Raw genomic sequence first — 27131 nt, 5'->3', positions numbered from 1 at the left:
TTCAAAATGATCACATTTAATTTATTTGATGATAAAGCAGAATCTAAATTTGTGGTTCAAACTCAACTTGAGAATTAAGCTGCACAAGCAATAAGAGCACTGTTTTTGATGCTTTGGTAAAACTTTCTTTGCTGCTTACTAGTCTAAATTAATATCTAGTCTTACTTTTGAAAACGCTCAGATAGCCTTGAGTTCGGGGCTGTGGCTTCCCTGGGGGATGTAGATATTACCTTCGCATTTCCAGTATCCACAAATAGCTATTCATCTTTTCTTGAATAAAAGGTCACATACTCTTTTGTGGCTGTCCACCAAAGTCCAGTTTTCTGCCTGTGAAAACAGCTTCAGCTTTCAGCTCATTTGCAGATCTAGATGAAAAGTCAGAGATGAGCTCATTAAGCCCTTCTAAATTTGGACGAATTCCCCCACTTCTCTGGGTTCTCTTTGATAATTCAGCTCTTAGGTGCCCCATAAGGAAGTGGCCTTCCAGAATTCTATTACTGCATTTTTACAGCATCAAAAAGGTTTTTTTTTAATATACAAGTAGAATTTTTATCTAGGGAAAATAAGCCATCGAATATTAAGAAAATGTTACGGAGTTCCAGTTATTATAGCAATAATTTTCAGATACAGTAGCCATTATGAACTGGTTTTTTTGGTTACATTTACAGAGTTAGTAAATATATCTTAGTAGTAGTAAACATATGTTTTAAACTTTAGATTTCAGTAAATAAGTCCACATTTCGAGCTGAGATAACTTGTCCAACCAAATCAGTGTTTAGGTATGTCCTATAATTTATCATTTACTTGTCAGCTTTATTATCCCGCAGTGAATGCCTGCCTAGGGGTGGGGGGCTTTTACTGGGCTTACTGGGGTGTTGTTGGATGGGGAAGGGGAATAAGCACCTTACAACTAAACCATCTTCCATCTCTTTCAGGAACCTCTTTTAGATCTAAACTGACAGGGAATGGTGGTGTTTTCTATGAAAAGCATGGCTATCTCCGGTTTTCAAACTAGCAAATCTGAGTCTACCCAGCAGAAGGTGGAGGGGCTCCTTGGTAATTGCCTGGACAACGTAGGCAGTAGACACTATCAAACCAGATTATCATGACTTCAGATTGGAATATGACCAGGCTGCCCACATATTGGGTTTTATTTTTTTTTCTTTTCAGAGACAGGGCCTTGCTCTGTCGCCCAGGCTGGAGTGCAATGGCATGGTCACAGCTCACTGCTGCTTCAACCTCCTAGTCTCAAGCAACCCTCTTGCCTCAACTTCTCAAGTAACTGAGACCACAGGCATGTGCCACCACACCTGGCTAATTTTTGTGTTTTTTGTAGAGAAGGGGGTCTTGCTATGTGGCAAAGGCTGGTCTGAAAATCTTGGTCTCCAGAGATCCTCCTGCTTTGGCCTCCCACAAGTGCTGGAATTACAGGTATGAGCCACCATGCCCCAGCCTGTGCACACATCTGAAATTAACCAAATCGTCTGCTAGTCTCTACTTGACAGACTTCTGTACACAAAACATCCAAGACCGATTACAAAGGACAACAAAAGGCAGCAACAAATCGTTAACTTCTGTGACCTTAATTATATCATCTTAAAATTGGGCTCATGCCAATCTCAAAAAAAATTTTTTTTTTTTTTTTTTTCAGATGGAGTCTCACTCTGTCACCAGGCTAGAGTGCACACAATCTCAGCTCACTGCAACCTCTGCCCTCAAGGTTCAAGTGATTCTCCTGCCTCAGCCTCCTGAGTAGCTGCGATTACAGGTGCATGCCACCACACCCAGCTAATTTTTACATTTTTAGTAGAAACAGGGTTTCATCATGTTGGCCAGGATGGTCTCAATCTCCTGATCTCATGATCTGCCCACCTCAGCCTCCCAAAGTATTAGGATTACAGGCATGAGCCACTGCGCCCGGCCTCAAAAGATTATTAAGACAATATTTTGTTGTCACTTTTGCTTACAGAAAACACTCAATAAATATTTGTTAAATAGATGACCCCAAAGTGCTAGCTTAAAGTTCATTTTTTCGGCTACCAATGGAAACCTAAGTATTTTGGCTCAGAGAAGCCGACATGTTAGCACTTTGATACAACATAGTTCATTTAAATTAGGTGACCCACTAAATTGTGTTGGAAAGGCCCTGGATATCATGTCCCAGCTAAGAAATCTGGAAATTACTGAGAAGAGAAATTTGTTATAAGGAGCTCTTCAACCAGGGTAGGCAAAAAGCAGCATTATGGCGAAGAGCAAGTTTTCAAAAAGACCCAAGAGCAAGGCCAATCTTCTTCCAGATAATCTGGCCTATAGTGAGATTCAAACCATAAAACATTCTCATGGTGAGTGACTTAGTTACAAACATTACCGTTCAAGCAAAAATGCAGATCCTGTGCCTGACTGCAAGCCTTCTTTGTGTTTTTTATTCTATCCTGCAGGAGAACTCTGCTATATAATTTATTCCATTCCTCCAGAGAGTTAATATGGCGGCTACCTTCTTTATACTGCATTAAAATGACCTTAAAGTATATTTTATCGTTATAGACCTGAGAAACTCCCATTGTTTCTAAATACTAAGTTTATCATTCATAGTTTAGAACAAGGACAAAATGCCTTTGTTCATTGTTCCAGTCTGTCTTTCTGCCCTGGACTAACCAGTACCTGATTCCTGGAAAGGAGAGTCAGGCTGCTCTAGTTAATTATTTACTGTGAAGCATTTGCATCACATGTCAGATAAAGGTTTACGCTGTCCACATAAATCTCTACAACATTCGGTGTCACGTATCATAAAATATGAGACCAATTATTTTACATGTAGAAAGTTGTTCATTTTCCCTATTTCCTCAGTGCTTTGGGATGGGATGGGCGGTTTCTTTAACTCAAGGTTAAACGTGTTGGCATAACTTCGATAAAAATTGAACGTGCTGGCATAACTTAGATAAAAATTGGTGGTTGCCTGGCACACTTCCAGCATCAGAGGTAATCACACCACAGGTTTCTGTTTGCACCATTTTACACGATTACTTTTTGTCTATAGCATCCTTTATAAGTTTCCTGTTTTCATTTGTTTTGTAAGTGACGGGGGTCAGGGGGTGGAATCTTTAGTAACCTAGATCACCTGAGACTCCAGATGCCTTTTTAACCTTAGCTGTGGGTATGACATGCCCACTTGAGCAATGAAAACCATGTAGAGTGTTGGAGACAGTGTCACCTGCAGTGACTACTGAGAAGCATTGTAGACCCATAAACAGGCCTGACCAAACCTTTGCCCTTGCACAGCATCTGGAGACAAGAGCACACGTAGGATAACAGAGCTAATGAGTGTCAACGTCAAGAACAATAAGGTAGATAAAAACCTCATTCTCCCCACAGTGTGATCTTAGCACAATTGGGCTATATTTTACTCTCCAGAATTCAAAGTTTTGTTTTAAATTCTGCACATCACAGCCATACTAAATATCCCCTTAGACAAGACACAGAGCTGCTGAGTAAGACCCCTGCAAATCAGCAATGCTTTTTCATAAGACCAGCATCCATAATTTATATCTGCATACAATTAGCCTGTTTACATTTACACATTTTTTGCTTCCTTTTATGTGAAATATTCCACAGGATAGTTGGTAATGCATTCAGAATAACCTTTTTAAAATAAAGACTCCAGGACCAAACAGTTTATAAAATCCAATACCTAATAAATACTTCATATGAATAAAAAGTGTTTTCTTAATCAGAAACAGTATATTTTATTTGAGCTATCCTTTCTTGCCTCCCAGGCCAATGGCCCGGCATCTTATGGATCTTTACTTTTTAAATGTATGCAGAAAAAAAAAATGCTACGGTATTTCTTGGTGGTTGCTTGCATACAAATACAAACTCCAGCTCTGTGGCCCAGGCTGGATTGCAGTGGCATGATCTAGGCTCACTGCAACCTCCATCTCCCGGGTTCAAGGGGTTCTCCTGCCTGAGCCTCCCAAGTAGCTGGGATTACAGGTGCTCGCCACCACGCCTAGCTTATTTTTGTATTTTTAGTAGAGATGGGGTTTCACCATGTTGGCCAGGTTGGTGTTGAACTCTTGACCTCAAGTGATCCACCTGCCTCAGCCTCTCAAAGTGCTGGGATTACAGGTGTGAGCCACCACACCAGGCCACAACCTTTCTTTTGTTCATCAGATCACTATAAGGACAAGTTTTATGACCATGCTAAGTTGGCCTTGGAAAAGCCAACCCCTTGTACTAACATTATATAGAGAGACCAAAAAAATTAGTCATCCAGAAAGTTAGTATTCATGCTATCAAGATTCTGAATTCCCTGAATATATTTAGCCTGGTAAGTGGATTTCACTATTGGGAATGTAGGCAGCAGAGAAGGAATTTCATAAATTCAGTGAGTTAGGCATTTGCCTGCAGTGGTCTGGATGGCTAGAGGTTTGGCCCGTTTGGTGTCAGGGGCTGGGCCAATAAGCAAGCCCTTCCTGCGGTCACTTCCATGATCCCCCCGTTATCCTCTTTCCACCAGCCAACTAGAGCAGCATGGACCTGAGACAAAAGGAGCCATCTTAAGCAGGAACCGGGATATACAACAGCTTCCGTGCCTTTCTAGGGTGAAGTAAGACCCTAGCCTGCCCCACAGTTGAGCTTGGCAATGTCAAATCCTCCCTAAGCCTTGTGATTCTGGAAAACAGTGAATGTCCAGGGAATCCAGCACCCTATTGTGTTTTGGAAAAGGGCTTACTGCAAATAACCACTGTACCCATAGGACTGAGATTTACAGATACCTGTCCCCTGGTTTACCTAGGACAAGTTAAGACAAGGGAGACACAGACTCCCCAAATTCCCTTTCTTGATTTATAAAGGAGGAGCTGAACTGCTTTCCTCTGCTGATCTATTGAAATAAATCTTGGTCAAGCTTCTCTTCTTCCCCCAGGTCCTTAAACTTCAGCCCTCCCTCAGCGTTAGCCACCAGGCAGCCTCTCCTGAGAACACACTGGCCTCAAAGTCAAACATTCTCTGATCTGCGATCTGACCCAGACCCTTTCATTCCACTACCTCGCATCCAGTTCTTTCTAGCTTTGTCTACTTCTCTCTGTTAATGAAAACTCCTTTTCGCAGACCTGATTGTCCCAGCATTCACTCTAGGGCAATACCTGCCGCCCCGCTGAGTGCAGTCGTCTCTCTCCCCTCACTCCCTTTACAACAGTCTTTTTGAATGGAAAGAATCCTTTTGGATTTTGAATAAAATCCTAAGTCTAGATTTATTTTTTCCTTGACAAGCTCCTACCTGAACACTAAGCCTGTGTGCGTTTGTGTGTGTGTGTGTGTGTGTGTGTGTTTGCTTGTGCCTACACGTGTATAATGTGGGGGGAACCTGAAAAAATATATAATATTTGTGAGAAGTGTAACATTGGGCTGCAAATTGACACATTGCACGTTTCTCTTATTGTTAACAATGATACCCAGAGCTTTGATTTACAAATGGATGAGAATTGTTGGAACAAAGACTTGGAGCTGATTTCCTGATGGATTGACTTTATCAGTCTGCCTCTCTCAAGCCTCACACCTATAGTACTTAGGAACCCTCATGTACAGATACACCCCTCCTGGTCCCTGAGTTATTCTAGAATAGAGTGGAAAGCAGATTTAAGCCCTCGACTCCTCCACATGGAGTTTGAAATTAGCCTTGCCATTTGGAATTTGGCTCAACATCGTAGAGCTGGTGTAGGACAGATCTTAAATCTGCCCTTGGGCATATTTGCTCCCGCCTCCAAACTATGGCCTGCCTCAGATCATGTCATATTAATGCAGGTCCAAATAGAGGCTCTAGAATTGATGTTTCATCACAAGGCCAGCCTTTCTCTTGCAGCATCCCACCTAGGCCTGAAACCAGAGATCACATCACCATCCCATGCTTAATTTTGATCCCAGGCTGCTTCCATTCCTGCTGCAACCCCTATTCCTGCCCAAATTAAGCCTGAGCTCTCCAAGTGCCTTTGGACAAACACATTGGCTTCCAATTGCAAGCCCCAGAACTTGGTAAGTTTCCCCAGACCCATGTCCCTTTCTGGTTCTGGATTCCTCAGCCATAGGATGTTATAAGAACTTCCAGAATAACTGTATAGACTAAACACTGCATACCAAAATTACCGTACATCAGGAATATTCAGCCAAAAAAATCTGTAACATTTCCCAGTCATTCTACATCTAAATAGAAAATAAAATCTTGTAGAAATTTTGCCCAAAAGCCTCAGTTCATTGCAGCTATTAACAAGAAGAGGGAAAAGTGGCTCTTGAATAAAATAATCACTAGAGGACTGAAGTGAGTTTTGAGAACTTGCCATCAGGAAAATGTACATGTATAGAAATTAGTCACTGGAAGTCTTAACTAGTAGCTTCACCTAGTACTGTATCTTCATTAATTAACTCATTTATTCAGCCATTCATTTAGGTATTCATTCAAATAATTACTACTAAGGTGTCTATACATGCCAAACACTGCATTAATATTGGGAGCTCAACAGTGAACAGGATAGACCTGCCCTCACAGAGTTTGAGCAAGGGAGCATATAAAGTGGGTTTTAAATATAAATCAACTTACAGAAATTTGATATGCACATAGATTATAGGGTGAGCTGTACTTGTCCATTCGATGAACTATAGTTACCAACATAATGAGCTAGAAAATACAATTAGTCAGCAGGCTTCCAGTTTGAGATCTTGAGACTTTTTCTTCCTTTTGTCACTAAAATCCACACATCTATGAGCTTTCTTTCTTAATCTAAAACCTGGAGCTCTCTTCTCTTTGATTTCAGGAAAGAGGAATCAATGCCGACACTCAATAGTAGAAAAACAAATGAATGGGCACACACGACACGTCAGTGAAGGAATGTAAGTGTTTTTTCTTTGACACAGTGTTGGTTTCAGCGTACAATACAAGTCGGTAGGAAGGTACTTTAAATCCCTTGACATGTATTGGAGAGTTTTCTTTCTGGATGTTGGAAAACTCATTTTGAGGATGTCAATGGGGTATAAAATTCTGCATAAATAAATACAGTTACCATTGATTATATTTTCCACTGGGAAGAGTGAATTACAAGGAGATGGCTACATTTATTTTTCAGAATGAAAAATGAGCACATAAAGGAATCAAAGAGTCTGCTGCACCACCCTGAAGACCTGGGCTACTTTCATCATTGTCATGTTTGCTGTTTGTTTGTTTGTTTGTTTGTTTGTTTATTCTTACCCTGCCTATTCCAGTAAGATTTAAGGCAGCTGTCTCTCATTTTCCTAGCCTCCAATATACACACACACTTTATTTATTTTGTGATCAGTGATTTAAATTATTATATTCCAGACCATAGCATATGATTGTGAAGCCATTTTTAGTCTTGCTTTTTAAATTCATTGGAACTGAGATTGTGTGTGTGTGTATGTGTGTGTGAGATTCTTTATTTACAGGCACAACTACACAAGTAAACCCACTCTGCAAGAGCAGAAATGAAAATCTGCAGAGATTAGGAGATTAGAGAATCCAAAAACAGAGATAAGAGGCAGGGTTTCAAGAGAAAACTAGAAGTAAATTTTATGTAAAATTCCAAAATATTGCTTCAAACTTGAACTGACTCAAATATACTAGATAAATATGAATGCATCCTGATATTGTCAGGATGTCAACAGCTTCCAAATTCCCGTGACAAAGATTTCATAGACTGTCGGTGTTGGGGCACTGGAATTAAATCCAATTCCAGTAGCTCTTGACTGTGAGTTTATACATTTTTTTTGAAATTTTAATGCAATCTTTAATTGCAAATATAAAAAAAACTCTGCACACTACTTTAGGAGACCCCTCAAATCCTTTCATTGACCACAGATTCAGAGAAGATGACCTTGTGCCCTTTCTTAACAGACAAGGAAACTAAGATGCATAGTATAAAACCAATGTGACCAGTGTCACCCAGACATGATTCCATGACTTGAAGATGCTTCTAAAATTTGCCTTACTTTTCCCCTTGGAAGGGAATAAAGTTCCACTTTTTTCAACGGAAGAATAAGAAGTTCAAAGATATTACAAAGCAGAAAATATAAAGTTTCCATATAGATAATAATAGATGATAAATAAATGCATAGACAATAGACTAGATAGACAGACAGAGATAGATGGATAGATAGATAGATAGATGATAGATAGACAGATGATAAATAGATAGATAATAGATACATATATAGAGATTCTTCTTTTTCTGTAAGTGTTAATTCACTCTGCTCATTTCCTTCGTGGTAATCTAATAATGATATAAAGCAATTTTGCACACAATTTGTTTTCTGTTTATTGTCTGTTCTTCTCCAACAAAATGCAAACTTCTTGTGAATGGAGACTTTTTCTGTCTTACTTACTGTCATGCCTAAAAGAGAGCCTAGAATAAACATTTTAATACATATTTATGGATTTAACCACTAAGTCTATCTGAAGGAGTGACATTGACTGTCTCTGAAGAAATGAGTGGTAAATGACATCCTATTTAGTGTTTGCTTATTGAAAAAAATTATTTGTATTTATTTGTGTTTTCTTATTTTTTTAGTAATGAACATGTGTTTCTTTTAAAAATAAGAATAGGCCATGTGTGTTGGTTCACACCTGTAATCTCAGTACTTTGGGAGGCTGAGGCAGGCAGATCACCTGAGGTCAGGAGTTGGAGACCAGCCTGGCCAACATGGTGAAACCCTATTTCTACTAAAAATACAATAATAATAATAATAATTAGCTGGGTGTGGTGGCAGGTGCCTATAATCCCAGCTACTCGGGAGGCTGAAGCAAGAGAATTGCTTGAACCCAGGAAGTTGCAGTGAGCTGAGATCCCACCACTGCACTCCAGCCCAGTGAACTAGAGCAAGACTCTGTCAAAACAAAAAAAGGAAAAAAAAAAAAAAAAGAATAAAGGGTTATTTTTAAGTAAAAAATTCGGATAACTTAAAATTCCAGAAATCATTCAGCCTTAATTTCCCCGTCTTGGCACAACTGAAGGAATAGTCAACTAGTGACGCTCCCTGTACTGGGATGGAGGAAAGCAACCAACAAACAAAACAAGCAAAAGCCTCCAGCCATCCATTAAGTTTAAAAGTCACAGGCTATTTTTTCAGTGTCCTTTTTCTCTCACTGGTCTTCAGTGGATGATTCATGGAACAAACACAGGAAAGGGTGGAGTAATCACTGACAGAGCCGGAGAATAAGCCAAGGGAGTGACAAATTTCATCCTTTCAGTCCCACTTTCGTAACACAAATCTATACAAAGCACTATTAAAGAAAGTTTTTTTTATTATAACTTTAGGGAAAAAAACTCATAAGAACACACGCAAAAAAGTTCATAGCTGTTAAGAAATATAGATGACTTCTCCCCTTCTCCCCTCTCCCAATACTTTTCAGTATTTTTTAGGTTTTCTATTGTATAAAGTGTTACTTTTTTTATAGAAAAAATATAAAAATTAAAAAATTAAATGTTAGAGTTATAAAATGAAATGCTAATTCAAAATTCTAGAAATTTTTTTTAAAAAGATAAATATTAAAAAGTAATCAAAATATCACAATTCACATTTTAATAGGAAATGCTAAGTAGGGAGGTCGATTGTTTAACAAAGGAGAAAGAGGAAATAGAAAATGTGACCTAAAAATTTTAATTGAAATCCAGCAAATGGACTCACATATCTCACAGAGATATGATGGTAGAGGACTTTAAGATGTTCAAAGAGCCTTGAGAAAAATTTCTGAAAATTCTGATGCCTTTCTGGCTGTGTGGAATGCATTTTATATCTATTTTGGAGACCTCTGGGGTTTAAATGCTTGTTGCTAGAGCTGGGGAAATTGAAAAAGATTTGTTTCTACCTGATATTACAAAAGAGTAAGATCTACAGTATGATACACTATCAAAACCTAAGGCTGTTCAAATTGAGGGACTACCTTCTTCATAGAGTTTCAGATCAGCTAGATTAGGAAATGCATTGGTGTGGGAGACAAAATACATTGTTGTAATACACATATGTCCATTGCTTATTTCTAGATCTTGCTGAAGAAAGCAGAGATAGTTACTTATTGGCCTTAGAAAGAGAGAAGAAGCCACTGCAATTAACTAATCTAATAATGTAAAATATTAGGATTTCACATTGTCTTACTATACTTTCTCCCTGTCTTACTTCATTTCATGCTGGTACAACCAAACAGTAATTTATGAGGACCAGAAATCTATTGGCTCACAGTTCTGGAGGCTGGAAAGTCCAAGATTAAGGGGTTGGAACCTGGTGTGGGCCTTCTTGCTGTGTTGTTCCCTGGTGGAAGGGTAAAAAGAAAGGGTGAGAGAAAGCAAGAGCTCAAACTCACAGCCTCAAGCTCTTCTATAATGGACATTAATCCAGTCATGAGGGCTCCACTCTCATAACCTAAACACTTCCCAGTAAGCCCTACCTCCCACAACTGTTGCACTGAGGATTACATTGCCAGCGCATGCTTTTGTAGGGACACATTCAAACCATGGCATGTCTCTAGGATGCCATGAGAATTATGGGATGATACGTTCTATTAGCTATGAGTATGTGGTGAGGTCTAACTAGCTTCTTGTTTTTGCCCTTGTAAATTAGAATGAATGGTACCTGGAAGTCAAGTGGTAACAATCCACATCTAAGCAGCTATAACCAGGGGAAAGAAGCACCACTTTCCCCCATGAAGTAGGAGATTCCAAACCAAATTGCTCCCCCAAAACTGTCTCTTTGGAGCCTAGCTGGTCATTTTGAAGAGACAAAGAACCTTTCATCCCCTTTTTGATGTATCCTTCCTCATGTAGGAAAAGCCACTTGCTTAATACTCCTGGGCAACCCATAACCTCCTCCTCAATCCATCTGCAAGGGAAGGAGCAGAGGAGGAACAATAAGCTGGAAGGATTTAGGGCAATTTGCTCCTCATGAAAACCAAGGGAATGGGGAAGGAGGTCCTCCAAACCCTTAACAATAACATTTCTCTCCATGTTCCTAGATTATGGACTTTAACCAAAAAACAATCATTAAAAAAACTCATTTTGTACACATTGAAAATAATCAATTATTGAAACGAATCCTGCAGTGACCATGGCTAGTATTTTCTCCAACCTAGTGTACATTGTATTTTATGCATAATTACAGTTGATTTGCCTGGCCTACCAAAGCCATGGATCACATTCTTTTTATTACCACCATCTCTAACTCTTCATTTTATTATAGACTATGTTTTAATGGCCAGGGTCTGAAAGAAAATAGCCTTTTGTGAGTATGTGAGATTATATGGACATGTTAGTGCCTGTTCTAACTAATTAATAACTGTTATGCCCAAAGCAGCCTATATTTTTCTCAACAACACATTGTTTCTCCAACATAGGGATCAAGCCACAAATGACCAAAGCCGTTTTGAAAAAGTAGGTATAGATACAGTTGATATTTTCACATATTTAAAAATGAAATAGATATTTCGATATATAGAAAGAAAATGGTAGCTATTACAAGATGTTTAACATTATGGCCATTGTCTTTTCTTTATATACCCTCCAATATAGCATATTGATTTGAAAATAATGTGTTTAATAAGTATCAATTAAATTTATTTGTAGAAATATTAAGACAATTCAATGCAAGATGTTTTATAAAAATGCCATTTAGACATAGTAATGTGGAGCTGTGACACAATATATTCTTTTAAATCACATTTACTGCTGTCTTCCTTTTCTAATAAAAAAAGTAACAAATGCTTAATTTATAAAAGTAGGAAACCGGTGTTAAAGGGTAATTTTCAGAAAATGTAGAATCATAACTGTCATATAGATATAAAAGGAACACTTGTCAAATATTTTATTTAGCCTATTTACTATACGTGGGAAGCAGAAAAGATGTTTTAACTAGTTCAAAGGACAAGTCAAAGAAGCACAAATGTATGTGAAGTAAAAGAATATTCAAATGGATTTACAAATGGACATGAACCTGATTTTTCCCACAGAAAAGAGGACTGACAATTCCACTGAACAGAATAAATTCGCATTTCCAAAGACAAAAAAGATTTTTACATTGCTCTCAGTTTTCTACAAAACTGTAGAGTAACTCAAAGGCAATGGAAGGCTAAAATCAGATAATTCAGAAAGGTACACTCAAAACAATGCAGTTTTCCACTGAAGATACTCAGAAATCTTTTTTACTTATTTCAAATTTTCTTACAAGAAAGAAGAGTAGAAAGAACAAATGAAATAAAGAGAGAAAGGGAAAGAAAGAGGAGAGAAAGAAAGAGACATAAAGTAATTTTTAAAAAGAAAGAACGAGCTTGTCTGAAATCCACTACACAGATTAAACCACAGAAAACATTTTAGTGTGTTTTTTTCCAGAAATAGATCTCAATAGAGTTGAACAGCATCACACTGAGCATACTGTTCCACAGACTCCCTTTTTTACTTAAAAACGCTCTATGAGAACAGCGAACATTTTCTCATGTCAGACGTTCTTGTATAACATGGTTTTTTTTTACATAATCTATGTATGTCACCATTTACTTAACTAATCCACTATTATTGATGTTTTAAAAAGCTTTCTTTCTATAGATAACTGCATAAGTAAAATCTCAGGACAAATATCTTTACACATATTTTTAATACTTTCCTGAGTAACTCCTAGGAAATGCTAGATACATTTTACTGTATTTTGACAGATGTTGCTAAATTGCTCTAGAGACATGCTATACCAATTCTAAAATCCTGCCAGCTGTGTAAAATTATGCCCATTTCCCCACACCCTAGCCAACACAGAGCATTATCATACTTCTTAAGCTTTGCCAATTTGATGGGTTAAAACTAGTGTTTCTTTGTTGTTTTAAATCTGTCTTGTTCAAATTATTGAGGTTAAATTTTTGTGTTCGCTAAAATAAACATTTTTTGAAACTTCATAGGAATATGGATGGAAGGGATAAAAGATAAAATTATTTATTTCCTCTCTTTGTTCCCAGTTTGGAATAGCCAAAGACCATTGACAACTAAAGCAAACAGATATTCTCATTTCAAAAAGACTGGACCAGGCTAAAATAGGACACTGAGATCCCACAGAAATTTGTCTTCTAGAAACTTGAAGAAAAAAATAAATCAAGCAAATTGAATGTATCCATGAAAAGAATTTCTAAATTGTGGAACTGAAAAGTAGCATCAGCATTTTATTGGGGAGAAATTTGCTTAATAATGAAGCTTTAGCACTTCTGATTGAATTCTGATTTAGTGAGATAAAAAGCATCTGTGTACTGAATTATACATAAAGGGAACAGTTTGTAGATTATTCTTGCCTGTGTCTACTTGTGTGTGCTGTATAATTTAGGCCTTAATATATTTGGAATCCTTTTTCTTTCATTGTTCAGAGGCTGAGTGGTTACCTTTCGCCCGGTGGCATTTGGTTGATTTTATTTACATGTGTCAACTAGAATGCAGAGGCTCCAGCTTTTATCTATAAAAAAAGACACAGATGTATTTTTTAGATTTGTCCTTGAAATCCTGAAAAGTTTCCACCAAGATGAAGGCAAATGATGTGAAAATATATTATTTTATTGTAAAGGGGTCAAGAAAATCTCTAGACCAGATCCAAAAGGAACATTAGCTTGGGTTGAGGGAAACTGACTTTATTTTCATTACTTCTCCTATCTCTTATATTTTCCTTCCATTTGGCTAAGCAAGGGGTCACAACGAGGGAACAAAACTGTGGGGAGCCTCAGGCCCCTGGGTGACTGGCCGCAGGTGAGGTCTGGATGCACAGGAAAAGACTGTGTTTGCTCAGGGCTCCTACTGACACCCAGAATCATTCGACTGATATTTATTGGTGACGTTGCACAACTCATTTTACTAATCGGAGCCACCTTTGTCTTCTCCATGAAATGGAGGTCCTAACTTCCAGTTCCAGACTGCTGTGATAATGGAAAGCCAAGTCTTTAGTAAATTGTATACTAATAGAAATCTGAATTATTATGAAAAATCTGCTTGGCATCTTTAAATGAGTCAGGAATGGAGTGATTGCTCATTTAATTTGCTGAAGATACTGTAATTTCTCTATTAAAATAAAAAGAAAATGCAGACTTAAATGTGTCCTTAATTTGAGAGGAAAAAGGCTCATATTTAAGAATTGATCAAAATGTGGGTTCTTAAACTACATGAAATGAAAATTATATGTTTGTTTCAAAGGGCAATATTAAAGTCTTATGCTGAAAATGAATTCCTAAGAAAAAGAAAAAAAGTATGGCAATAGGCTCTTAGTTGGAGGAGGCTAAATATCTCACACTATACTATTATCATTAATTTTATGTTAATAGGGTTTGTTAACTTAAGTTTCTACTATTACATGTACTTTGTGGATTCTTTAGTTGAAGGATTAGCTCTGGCCTATGGCCCCTAATTGGATATTGTCTAATTATTAATATTCATTTTTCCAGAGGGATTTGTTTCACAGAATTAAAAAACTTGATGAGTCGATGGAGTTACTATTCCCCTCTGACTTATGAGCCTGAAAGAATATGTAATTCAAACATGACCCTCATAAACAACCCCAATATCATTATTATAAAGCAGAGCTCAAAGTTCTGCTTCCAGTTCTTGCTTTACAGAATATTGAGTAAAATAGGAATTACTGACTCAGTAAATCCCATGAATTCTTTTGGTAAATTTGTGGCTTACTGTGGATTCAACTGTCTATCAATAGATCTATGGTAAAGCTTTTCAGTGTTAAAATTTGAGTAGGAAAGGAAGGAGCTATGTTTCCGTCTCTCGATGGAAGAGACAATTCTACTGAAGAAAAATTATCCCTTTATCACCAAAATACAAATGGCCTATCCTCAGCATTTGAAGACAAAACAATCCCTCAATGACAGCTCTGTGGAAATTCACAGCCTTTTTTCAGAACTGATAATAAAAAAAGAAGAAAGAAAACATTGGTAGTCTGGGAAGAAACTTTCATAAACGCAGTGAGGAAAATCAACCAGGAGAAAATCAAAATAGTCAAGATGAATGATGGACGAAACATTAGTGAGAATTTTAACTGGGAAAGGCAAATGTACATGTCTCCATACAATGATATATCTCATTGTCCATGATCAAACATAGTGAAAGGAGAAGAAAGAAAGATGTCTCACATGATAGAAATACTGTGCTTGGTTTTTATTTTCACATGATCTAAGTAGAGGTCTGTGAATTTCTTAGATCAGTCACTTAGAGGAAGAGGGAGCTCGCTTCATAAATTCTATCCAGTAAGATGAAAAGATGACAGGTCTTTACAACTTTTTCACGATGGGTTTTAAAATGATTTTTTAAAATGGCTTTTCAAAAGCTAGAATCGATGTAATAATGATGGGAAAAGTCAATTTACATGCTATGCATAGAGAAAATATCAATGAGGCTTTTTATTAATATGCGGGTTAAAAATTAACTTTTTCTCCTAATTACTTTAATTTCTGTACATCTTCATTTCTCTGTTGGAAGCCTTAGAGGTCAAGTCCAAATATATCTGTATTCATTCCTCCAATATGTACCAAGAACCAGATATGTTATCTGTGAAGGACCATGAACTAATGACAATAAGGCTGAGATTTAAAGTCTGGGATCATGACTATTATGTAACAGAGGGACCTGAGCTTCCCCCAAAGATCTTGGAGAGTTGTAAGAAGGCTTTCAAGAATAAGTCTGTAAACTGTATAGTAACCCGTCTCCAGATTTAAGTATTTTAGGAGGCTGTAATGTGTACCGTGGGATCCCATACATGCACTTGTATGTCTGTTCACTCAAATTATTGTCCTAGCTTCTTGTTTTGGAATCTGGACCCTTTAGCAACTGAATAATGGAAGTCTAGAAAATGAATCATCACCCTAGTTATAAATTTTACCACTGCAAATCTGAATTTGAATTTTATATTGATGGAGCCAAATATTCTTTTTTTGCATAGAGGAAACTGTCCTCTCTCTGCCTTTGGTAGCACCCAGTCCAGGATCCCAGAATTGCCTGCTGTCACGAATTCATTCTTATTTCATGTTTTACCTGATACATGTTTACTCATCTGAAGAACAGAGCAGCTCAGAAATTCACTGCTCGATGCCTACTGTGTACTGAATAAATGGAGACAGTCTGCTCCTGGTCTTTGACAAATAGACCAGGACCAGGAGAGAGAAGTGCATTTCCTGCGCACTTGTTGAGGCCATCTATAAATAGATTTACATCAACCCAAGGTTCAGGCTTTCAGAAAACGGGTTTTTCTATTGCATGGCTCCATTTGACCTGACAGTAGGCAAGAACCAGTTGATGCTAAGAGATTTAATTCAACAGATTACGAATGTTGAAGTCACTAGAAATGGAACTTCTTGTTCTTAGCTGGGTAAAGACCACTATCAACAAATTGTGGCAAATTAGCGCCCATTAATCTCATGGTAACATTTCATTTTTCTCACTTAACACTGACCCCACTCATGTCATGTAGTGAGTGTCCTTTCATGACAAGGGTATACTCCATGACTATCAGTTCAAAAATGACAAACCAAACTTCAACATTCTAGTACTTTCTTCTTAGTATTTTTAAAAATGCTTAGTATTTTTTAAAACAAAGTAAAAACTAAAAAAATCCAAAGAAATGCGTATGAGTCTAATGTTAGATAAAAATATACTAGAATAATATAATAATATTAGAAGAAAATATGTATATTGTCTCTGGTTACTTGTTTTGAAACTGCAAATAGCTATTTGCAATTTTAAACACAAATATTGACTAATAAAAATATTTCTGCTCATACTCTAAAATTGTAGATAACACATTATATTTCATTCTATAGAAAACCAAATGGCCATCATGCTTGTAACTAGTGCTTTCGATTCATGTGGTACTATAATGCCAATAAACTAATTTGTTCGCAAATACCTTAAGATATGCCAAATAGTTCAAAAATCATTTTTTTGGAGAATTTTTTTTTTTAATATTTTGCCCGGATTCAGAGAAATTTGAATTTTAACCTTTGGGTTAATTTGTATATAAGTACTCAACAGGCTGGTCTACAGGGTAACATTTTTAGTCCATGGTTGTGTTCCCAAGCTTCTCCTTCATCACCAATTACTGTTATTTGTGGTGAGATTATGTACATATTTACAATAGGGAAACAAAATTGTTCCAGAACCACTTAATCCATCCTCTGGCCGGTCTCTCTTTGGCTGCACCCTTTGTTCTCTAGCAGCAATCAGATGTCCTCTCACGGCATGGTTAAAAGGCTCCTACACTTCTACCTTCTGCCTTCTTCCTGCAAGGCCGGGTAGCAAAGAGATCCAGAGTAACATCTCTGAAGGCAGTCTGTAATTTCCTCACTGGTAAAATGGGGGTAATAATAGAACCTATCTCAAAGAATTATTTTGAAAATTAAATGAATTAACATAATCAGAAGTTCTGAGTAGTGTCTGGAAAATAGAAAATACTTTGTAATTGTTTCCTAGTGGCAGAGGACCTAAAATTCAGATCATAGTTGCTAAGAAGGTTCAAGTGTCGTGGTTAAGAACAAGAACTCTGGAGCTAGACCGTGTTGATTCAAATTCCCCACTTCCTTCCTTATGAGCTGCGTGATCTTAAGGAAGTTACTTAACCTTTCTTAATCCCAGTCTCCCCTTGTATAAAATGAACTTAAATATAATACCTGCTTTACAGAGTTGTTATGAGGAATTCACTCGGTTATTACATTATTACATTATGACAATGCTCATAATGTATAATTACAATGCTCATAACATATAATAAATGTTGAGTAGATGTTACCTGTCATCATTATATAGTACTAACGTTAGTACTGTCATGATGTACTCTTCATAATCCTTCAGCTCTCACCCAAACTCATCTTTTCTAGAAGCAGCCGCGGCGGACCAGATCAACTCTTCTGTCTGCTGCCTCTTCCTCTCATGCTTGTAATTTTGTCTATGATATTTTATAAATGTCTCTCTCATGAAGCTCCATGAAGGCAGGCAACTGGATCTGGTCTATGCTCACCACTCTTTTCCCCCAAGCTTTTAGGGTATGGTACATGGTGGGCACTCAATAATTCTTTGTTGAATGACTAAATAATGAATATATGGTATTAAAGGCTCTGATCTCAGTGATTCCTCTTGCTAACTTGAATATCGATTCTATAAGATAAATGTGGTATTGCCAGACAGGGCATGGAGTTACGAAGTTAGAATTTGCCCTGACTCCAATCCAACAACCATTCCTGCCCCTGCTCCATGCCCCATATCCCTCCACAAGGTTGAATCTTTTCTCTCATGGTATAAATGCAGTCCCCTCCAGAGTTCCTCTCATTTCTCACTCACGCAGCTGTGTGATCACTCATGACACCAGCACGCTCCTCTGTTTTAGGATTTCACTGCAGCCGGCAGATCAAGACCAGCAGGTTAGAAAATTCAGCTTAACTGAAATGTGAACCTTGCCAGATTCAAGTAACAGAGCTAGACAAAAATGCTAGCCCTCTCTACCCAGTAAAATAAACCAAGGTTAAATTGTTAAGCTAAAAGATATTTTCACAAAACCACAATAGAGAGGAGGGAGAAGAAAATATTTATTGAAAGACTGTTCAGCAGAAAAGCAAGGAGGAGTCTCATTTTCATGAGCATCCAAAGTGCAGAAGGCATAAAATCATACAGTTCAGTTACGGAATACCAACACTTTAAATCATGCTTACATATATACAAACAAGATGTTTTAAAAAATAAATGTAACGTTATTTCAAATCATCAGTCCTTCCCTCCAGGATAAATTTAACAATTTATTCCTTATAACCTTGGCATAGTTTCTATAAAAGTATAAGCAATTTTAGTCTCAATTGTCAGATACTAAATATAAAAACTGTATTTAAAATATCTGTATTTTAAACATTAAAGTGTTTCTTACTCTCACATATCAAATAAAATTGAAATTATATCTCAAAACAGGCTATTTTGAACCCACTGGTCATGCTTGTGTTGGATTGGCCAGATTTAACATTTCTGATTTAACCATCTCACAAAACTAAGTTTTAAAAAATATTCAGAAAGCTTGAAACTATCTGCAACAACCTGGCCAATTGAGCACACAAACTAACTTTTGCCTAATTCTTCCAAGTTATTGTTATAGAAGGTTTTGGAGTTTTTTGTTTTTGTTTTATTGGCACGCATTTTTATTCTTGCTTCACTCTAACATCCAATTTTTTGTGATCTTCCATCGCTCTAAGCTATTGGTAATAATCTATAACATATCAGGATAAGTAACTGATTATAAGAATTGAATGATTAATAGCAGTTAAATATAAAGTTCAAACCGATTATAACTTTTCCTCTTAACAATAATTAATTGAAATAGTTTAAACAGACATTGACATAGAAGAGGAAATGAATTTTGGAGTATGTATTAAAAACATACATTATTGACTCAGCAGACCATAATGAGCCTTTCATTATCATCAGGGGCCATTGTATGAAAACACATTTGGAGAGTTTTTTAAATGAATATTATTGACCTGATAGACCACAATAGTTCCAAAGAGGGCATTAGTATCCATCTTCAAGCAAGTATTTATATTGTTTAAAACCATTATTGGCATTTGTGCATAAAATCTCTTTCAACTTTAGTGCAGAGGTTGCAGAAGAAAGTAGTCTAGTTACATTTATTTAGAAAAAAAGTTAAACTTACTCTTTGTTATCTTTTCAAAGCAATGAAACTATGTACTATAACAGATTTATTTCTCATTAGATTGTATTGAACACTTTGGTTCCTTTTATTTAAATATGCTTTTAATGTAATCAAATGCCAAAATTAATGTAAAGTAGTCTTTTTGGTAAGAAAATTAAATTGATCTTCACATTAACTTGTTGAGTATTTAGGTTTGGTCTTTGTGGTAACAAATTACTTCTGCCATCAATGACTCATAGTGAGAAGAGATCTAAAGTCATCTTTAATATCAGCCCTGACTATTGCTATGTAGACCAATTCATTCTTATTTCATGTTTTACCTGATATACGTCTACTCCATCTGAGGAACAGAGCAGCTCAGAAATTCACTGCTTGATGCCTACTATGTACTGAATAAATGGAGACAGTCTGCTCCTGGTATTTGACAAATCTGCAATGCTGGTGGCTTGAAAAATAGATTGCTGAAAGGAACACAATACCCATTATAATTCAAAAGTATTCTGATATGAAGATGTGTTATATGCTTACTAGACTGTAAGCCTTTTAAAGGCAGAGTTTCTGCCTTTATAGTTTGGGTTCTTTGATTGCATGCATTGGAAATGAATATGGTTAAATTAAGGAAAAGAGAAAAGTTTTTGGAAGAATAAGAAGGAACTCACAGAGAGGACAAAAGAGATGGCAGAAAGAGAAGGTTTGGAGTAGACAGGAATCAAGAAGCACTAACAGATCTCAGAGGCAGGAAATGCTCAAAGGTACCCACCCCCCAACACCGGAATGAAGTTCTAGTCAATTGCCTGTGGGAATGTCAGTTTCTTCAGTTTATCACTCCAGGAGGGAGTGTCCGATTGACCAAGTTCAGGTCAGATGCCTGCACTTTGGATGTTCCAAGGTGGTGATAGAAAAAATGTAGAGAACTGAGCTTCTGTGGAGCCCTTACACTTCTGTATAATAGGAGAGAACTTCTTTGATTTACCACCCAAACAAGGTTTCAAACAGTGGAGGGAAGTTGATGGCCTAGAAGGAAATCAGGGGCTCCTAGAAGAAGGAATGAATATTAAGTGGCCAGAAATGTCCACACATAGTAGATACTCAAATAGTTTTTGAGTGAATGAAAGATTAACTGAGTAGGAAAAAGTGAAAGAAGGAACAATTGAACTGTTGTAAAGGAGACAACAAAAAACCATAGTTTATTCCCTTCCTTTCAAATGTAAATCATAGAATGGCAACTATAATCATAGTAGGAATTAAAATATTTCTTATCATTGACCCAGAGGCATTCCAATAGCTTTCTGTAAGGTAAATTTATGCCAGTCGAATCCTATCCTCTAATTTACTTTCTTTGTGAAATAAGGGAAAATGGACAGCTTATTATATTGATTCCTGAAAATCTTAAAAATGAAACAGATTTATAATAACAATATATTTAAAAGAAGGATTATAACTTTTGTTTAAAAGGTTAATAATACTACTCACCATGTTAAGAATTATGTTTTCCCACCACATTTAAATAAAATGAGCTAATATTATCTCTTTTTTAATAGTGAGGGTAATTTATTGGTAATGCTGTTATTAAAATTATGCTACAAAGAATCACATCTTTTAAAACCTTTATATTGCTTTATTGCTGAAATGTCTTAAGTCATTTTCCCATCCTATTGGTGACAGCTGGGTATAAGAGTGATAGAAGAAATGGTGCCTACATCACATAAGGAATTGGTAATTCTTTACAAATCACCACCCAGTGGGAGAGGTATGCGATAAAATATTAGGACTGTACATTATCAGACAGAAAATTTGTGTCTTAATATGTGAGTTACTTAGGCTCCAATTTATTTTAATAGAATTTCTATTATGCACGAAGTCCTTGTTCCAGAAAACAAAATGTAAGTTAAAATACAAAAGAAGATTGATGGAGAGGGAGGAAATTGGCCATATCTAATGGGAAAGGAATAAATATAGAGAGAACAGCTGAATCTCACTGACCCCCAAAGATACCTATCTCCACCGGGGACACCACCCCCCAAATAAATGGGGTATGATCCCCTATCCTCTAAGAATGTACTTTTCTGAGATTTTCTTTTGTTTGCCTCCTTTTCAATGTGGTAAAATTCGGCTTCTGCTGTAAATTTTTCATTCTGCTCCCAGACACCGATATTGTAAGTAGCCATCCATGCAGTTGCTTAAGTGATCCTTGCTTCCACTCTGTCCCCACTGCTAACAACTCCATTACCAATAAGGTTTAGTTCTGTGGTTTTTAAATTTTTCATTTTTCCTCTATCATTCTTTCCTAGCCCATGCTCTCTGCATCCCTCTTAGCACTGCTCTTGTTTTCAGTCTTGCTACCTCAAATTCATTCCCAAATACAAATTTGCTTATACCATTCTCCCATCTTAAATGCCTCTGTGCATTTCCACTGCCCCTAGAATCAAGTCCAAGTTGCCCAGATGCCTGACGCATGGTGTCTCTCCACTGTCCCCACTGAACTCTTCACCAGAGCTCTCACATGTTCACTTCTGCCTGACACTGGTGCCTGTTAGAGCTTTCCTTATTGATGCTTATGTGAAGAGGTATTGGTTCAAATAGATTCTGTGACAAGACCGGAAAAAGGAATTATTGAAACTCCTGGGACTCAAGGAATCCATGAACCAGACATTCCTCATGGCTTGGGTACTACCTTTAGCTCAGTCGCCCATTTGGCATTACATGTTTGAACTGATTTGAGGACGGCAAAGTCCCCTTTACTTGGTGCTCAATGAGGTACTAATGAGTTCCTTAAATCCTAGAACCTTAATTAATGAGTTAGTGGCACCAACATGCCACTTACTTTTGACTTTTTCTAGATTATCTCATTTTGTAAATCTTTTGATTCATCTGTAAGTAAGCGGGTATGTAGAAAATAAAAGAATTAGAATACACAGCAAAAGTTCTAAATAGTTTGGCAGGACAAGAAGTATTTCTATATGTGGGATAAATGGTCATCTCTTTACTACACACCCATATGCAGGGGAGTTAATAGTGAACTTTAAGAAAACAATTTAAAATCTGAAGATGTATTCCCCTAGTGGAGGATCTAGGTTCTGTTTACTTCTAAACCAACAAGCTTTTCAAAAGTACAGATAATGTAATTTCTGAGAAATATTGCAGAACTTTCTGAGCTATATGCAAAAAAAAAAAAAAAAAGTAACTACAAATTCCGACAGATCTCTTTGGGCTTAAAAGGTAATAGCAGCTCTTGGCTCAGCTAAACTGTTAAAAGTCCTTATTGCTAGAACTCTTTTTCATGCTGAATAAGTGGATGCATTTTCACAGATTCTCAGGTTTCTCTCAATAAAACTGTTTGAGAATCCAAAAACAGAGCTCCTTAGTTGTGTAGTTCAGAATTAATTGTTCACACTAGATTCGGATTAATTTGCATGAATTTCTTTTTCTTTTGGCCCAGTGTCGCTATTGTTTATTTCCAAAAAATAATATTTCCTTATCATGTAAAACACAAAGACAGGTTCAATCAGAAACTTCAATTTTTAGAACAATCACAATTTTCATTGATTTATCTCCTCGGAGCTGAGAAAAACAGTTCAGTGTTTTCTGTCAAGGCAGCAAAGCATGGATTTTGATTGGACATAGAGGGAACAGTTCTGTTTCAAGATCTCATTAAAAGCCACCTGCTGCCTTAATAATGATAGCATAATTAAAATGCTATTTCCAAATTTGGTATTACTTAGACATTGTGGACAGAAAGAGAAAGCTGATTAAAACTATCTAATTTGAGACTAAGGTAGCAATTTGTGGAAAGGGTGTCTTGATTGTGTTTGACAAATGCAATAGGAAAATACCAAATATATATTTTTGATTTGGAAAGGAATTGGGCCTAGTTACCCAGTCATGAACCCATGCCATGGTATCACCTACAAAAGAACCCTTTACTTCCCCTGTTTTATTCTCCATTTGACAGGAAACTTTCCTTAATTTTTATTTTTATACTAAACCAACTAATGATTTTCTAGAAATGGTTTTTTTCAGAAGAACTGAATTGGCTGTATCCCAAGATAATTATTTCAATAACAAAGGCGTGGAGTTGTGACACAGGAATAAATTAGGAATTAAGTAGGGAATCGTGGAAGAACTTGTTGTCCCAAATGAACAATTGCACTGAAACTTCAATGAAGCCAACATTGCTTTTGTATTGATGTGACAGACCTTATAAATAACACAGAAGCAATAATCAATGGATTGTCAAATCAACTTATGCAATATTTATTAAGTGCAAGGCACTGTTTTAAATGCTGTAAGTGGTACAGAGATTACTCTTTCATCTATCTCAAAGTCTTATTCCTTCCAAGGTGACATCCAAAGCCACTCAACATGACAGCCTCACATCTGCCTGACCTCCTCAGCCCAGTAAGTTGACATCCGGTGCCAGCCATCACACAGCCCTCTCATTTCTTCATGATGTTTGTTCACTTTGGTTTTTGTGCAAGTCTGCACTTTTTTGGATTCCAGAAAGTTCCCTCCTCCCCCACCTCCTTCCACGCACTATGACTTTCCATTCTTTGGTGACTGAGCACTCCTCGGAGCACACTTCTCCCTCTACCTCCTCTTCTGGATAACACCAACATCATCTTCAAGACCCGACTCAGAGGTCATCTTTTCCAGGGACTCCCTCCAGTTTAGAACAAGTGACTGTCCCCTGTACTCCCACAGAAGCCTGCCCATAATCCTCTCATTATGATATTATATTAATAATGACCGCAAATGTTTACTGAGAGCTTATTGTGTGTTAAACACTGCTCTAAGTGATTTACATAGGTTAGTACATTCAATTCTTACAATAAGCACATGAGTTAAAGAACTATTACTTGCATTTCAGAGAAGAGGAAACTAAGAAATAAAGAGGGTAAGTAATTTGCTCAAGGTCGCACAGGTAGCCTGACCCCAGAGCCCACTGTTAATGACCAGGCTCCACAAAAACATCCACCTAGGCAGAGCAAACCTCTATGACTATGGGACCCTCCTGCTCACCCTCTCTGTCCATATTGCTGTAATCTCCTTTAAGGCAGAGACTGTGTATTATATATTTTTATATCAAGCATCTATGGCATAGTGCTAGTTGTAGCATGTGCTTAATAAACATTTCTTGAAGTTCAAGTGAAAACAAAGGTCCCCGACTCAAGCAAAGGGCAAGGTACACCTATATGAAAAATAGAATACTTATTACGTGTTTAATTCTCAGTATAGCTTTTCTTTATCTCCTTTACGACAGTCTCATACATATGTTAACAAGATATGGTCCAAAATACATCCCAGTGAGGCAAGCACCAAATTGACTAGCTTTTCGTGTCCTGGAAGCTGCACTTGGCTTTGATAATCTACAGTTATTTTTCAGGTAACTGATGTCAAGTGGGAATGTGTTGGGGTAGAGGTGGTCTTAGCCGTTTCAATCACTGTCAGAAGTGAAATTCAGGGCAACTAACAGATATATATCCCTTGTCTTTTACTGGTGCTGTGAAAATTGATCTCTAAAATGCTTTGACTTGAGGTGAAAGTAGCTGTATATCATAAAAGCAGCCTTGCAAATATCCTTTCACCCAAAGTAAGTAACAATTTTCGATGGGCAAATAGGAAAGAAAACTTATCTTTATTTTATGATCTTTGGTTATTGGAGTAGAAAGCAAGCTGGGGGAACCGTTGTATTTCTGTTTGTGATCGCTCGCTCATCTGGATTACTTCTTTATCTTGTACATGCTTTTTATGATTTCATGCATCATCAATTTACTCATCTTCTCCACTTCCAGGCTTTAATAAGCTCCACAAGAACAGAGATGATGTACAGGGAAGCCCCTGGCATGCAGCAGGTACTTAATGCATACCTAAAAGAAAATTGATGGATCTGACCTATTTCCCTAAATAGGTGTCAGTTACCCAGGATCAGCCTGAAGAGCAGACCTAGGGGGTCCCTTTTCCTTTAGGTAACAAACAGTATTCGCAACCTCTGAGATGATAGTGAGAGAAGAAATTGGATTAGGAGTGTTGATAACGAGTCTACAACTTAGAGTAGAATTCACACATTCACATGCCCGTGTTCTGGAACTCATTCTCAACTGAATCTAGTAGATAAAGTAGCATTTGATAAGCACATATCAAAAGAAGGCCTTGTGCCAAATTTGAGAATAAGAGGTGGTCCCAGAACCACAGCGAGCTCTGGGGTAGGACAAGTGAAGCCCTATCCTCAGGCACAGAATTTACCAGGGTTCCAATAAACTCTCCCTAATCAAGATAAGTACTCATCTAATGCAAAATTTAAAAAAAAATAAAATTAATGCAAAAATCAATGATGAGCAATGTACCAACATTTTAAATAAAGTCAGGATCAGAAATATGACTGTGCCAATCCATATTGGAGCCTGAGGCAAAAAGAAAATTCAGTAACACTGATCCTGTCTTTACTTAAAATACCGAAATGTTGCTCATTATGGATATTTTTGCATTAATTTTGATTTTTAAGATATTACATTAAAAGATGACTTCCTTTGCCTAGGGAGGGTTTTTCTCGCCCCTTACATGCACCAGGATACCGCCGCGGCAGTTTCACCCTCACCCTGGCCTTGTCCACCTCTCACAGCGAAGTCAGACACTGAGAGCAAATGGAGCTTATTAAAATTAAATGATCTTATGGAGGAGTGCTGGGGATGCCGCAGGAGCTCAGAGCACCTGGTCCATCAGGGGGAAATGGCAACCTGGGAGTTGCTACAGAGTGAGTTGGGGGTTGAGCCAGGGCAGCCCTGAAACAGCAGCGTGGTGGGTGGAAGGGAATGAATAGAACGTGATAAGGCAAGGGGCGCCATCACAGTGTGCTAAGGGAAGCCCAGGCAGGTGGGATTCATCAGAAGGAAACCTGGCCAGGTAAGGTGGCTCACGCCTGTAATCCCAGCACTTTGTGAGGCCGAGGCAAGCGGATTACCTGAGGTCGGGAGTTTCAGACCAGCCTGGCCAACATGGTGAAACCCTGGCTCTACCAAAAATAGAAAAATTAGTTGGGAGTGGTGGCAGCTGCCTGTAGTTCCAGCTACTCGGGAGGCTGAGGTAGGAGAATCGCTTGAACACGGGAGGTGGAGGTTGCAGTGAGCCGAGATCGCTTCACTGCACTCCAGCCTGGGCGACAGAGAGAGACTCCGTCTCAAAAAAAAAAAAAAAAAAGAAAGAAAGAAAAAGAAAAAAAAAAAGAAAAAGAAAGAAAGAAAGAAAGGTGACCAACATGGCGGCTGGGAGGTGGGGAGGCTGGGAAAAGAAGGCAGCTTCCGGGTGGCCTACCTTGCCCCACGGAGGCTTCAGACATCCTGCTCCCCGTTATTTTCTGGTGCCCTGGCTTTCTCACTGCCCTTTTGTGGCTTGGCATTCCAGCTGCAGGACAAACCCCAGACCCATCAATGTTC

At 37.6% G+C, this 27131-nt stretch overlaps 1 long non-coding RNA gene across 1 annotated transcript; it reads right to left on the bottom strand.

Moving 5' to 3' along the window:
- Positions 1 to 27131, bottom strand: LOC112426087 (uncharacterized). The gene is made up of 2 exons (XR_003017361.2): positions 27010 to 27131; positions 1 to 365 (listed from the first exon to the last, which is right to left on the bottom strand). It is a non-coding gene; the product is annotated as an uncharacterized lncRNA (long non-coding RNA).

The sequence above is a fragment of the Macaca nemestrina genome, chromosome 5 (assembly GCF_043159975.1).
Source record: "Macaca nemestrina isolate mMacNem1 chromosome 5, mMacNem.hap1, whole genome shotgun sequence".
NCBI lineage: Eukaryota > Metazoa > Chordata > Mammalia > Primates > Cercopithecidae > Macaca > Macaca nemestrina.
The sequence above is the reverse complement of the archived record's forward strand: the minus strand, read 5'-3'. Positions and strand labels throughout refer to the sequence as shown.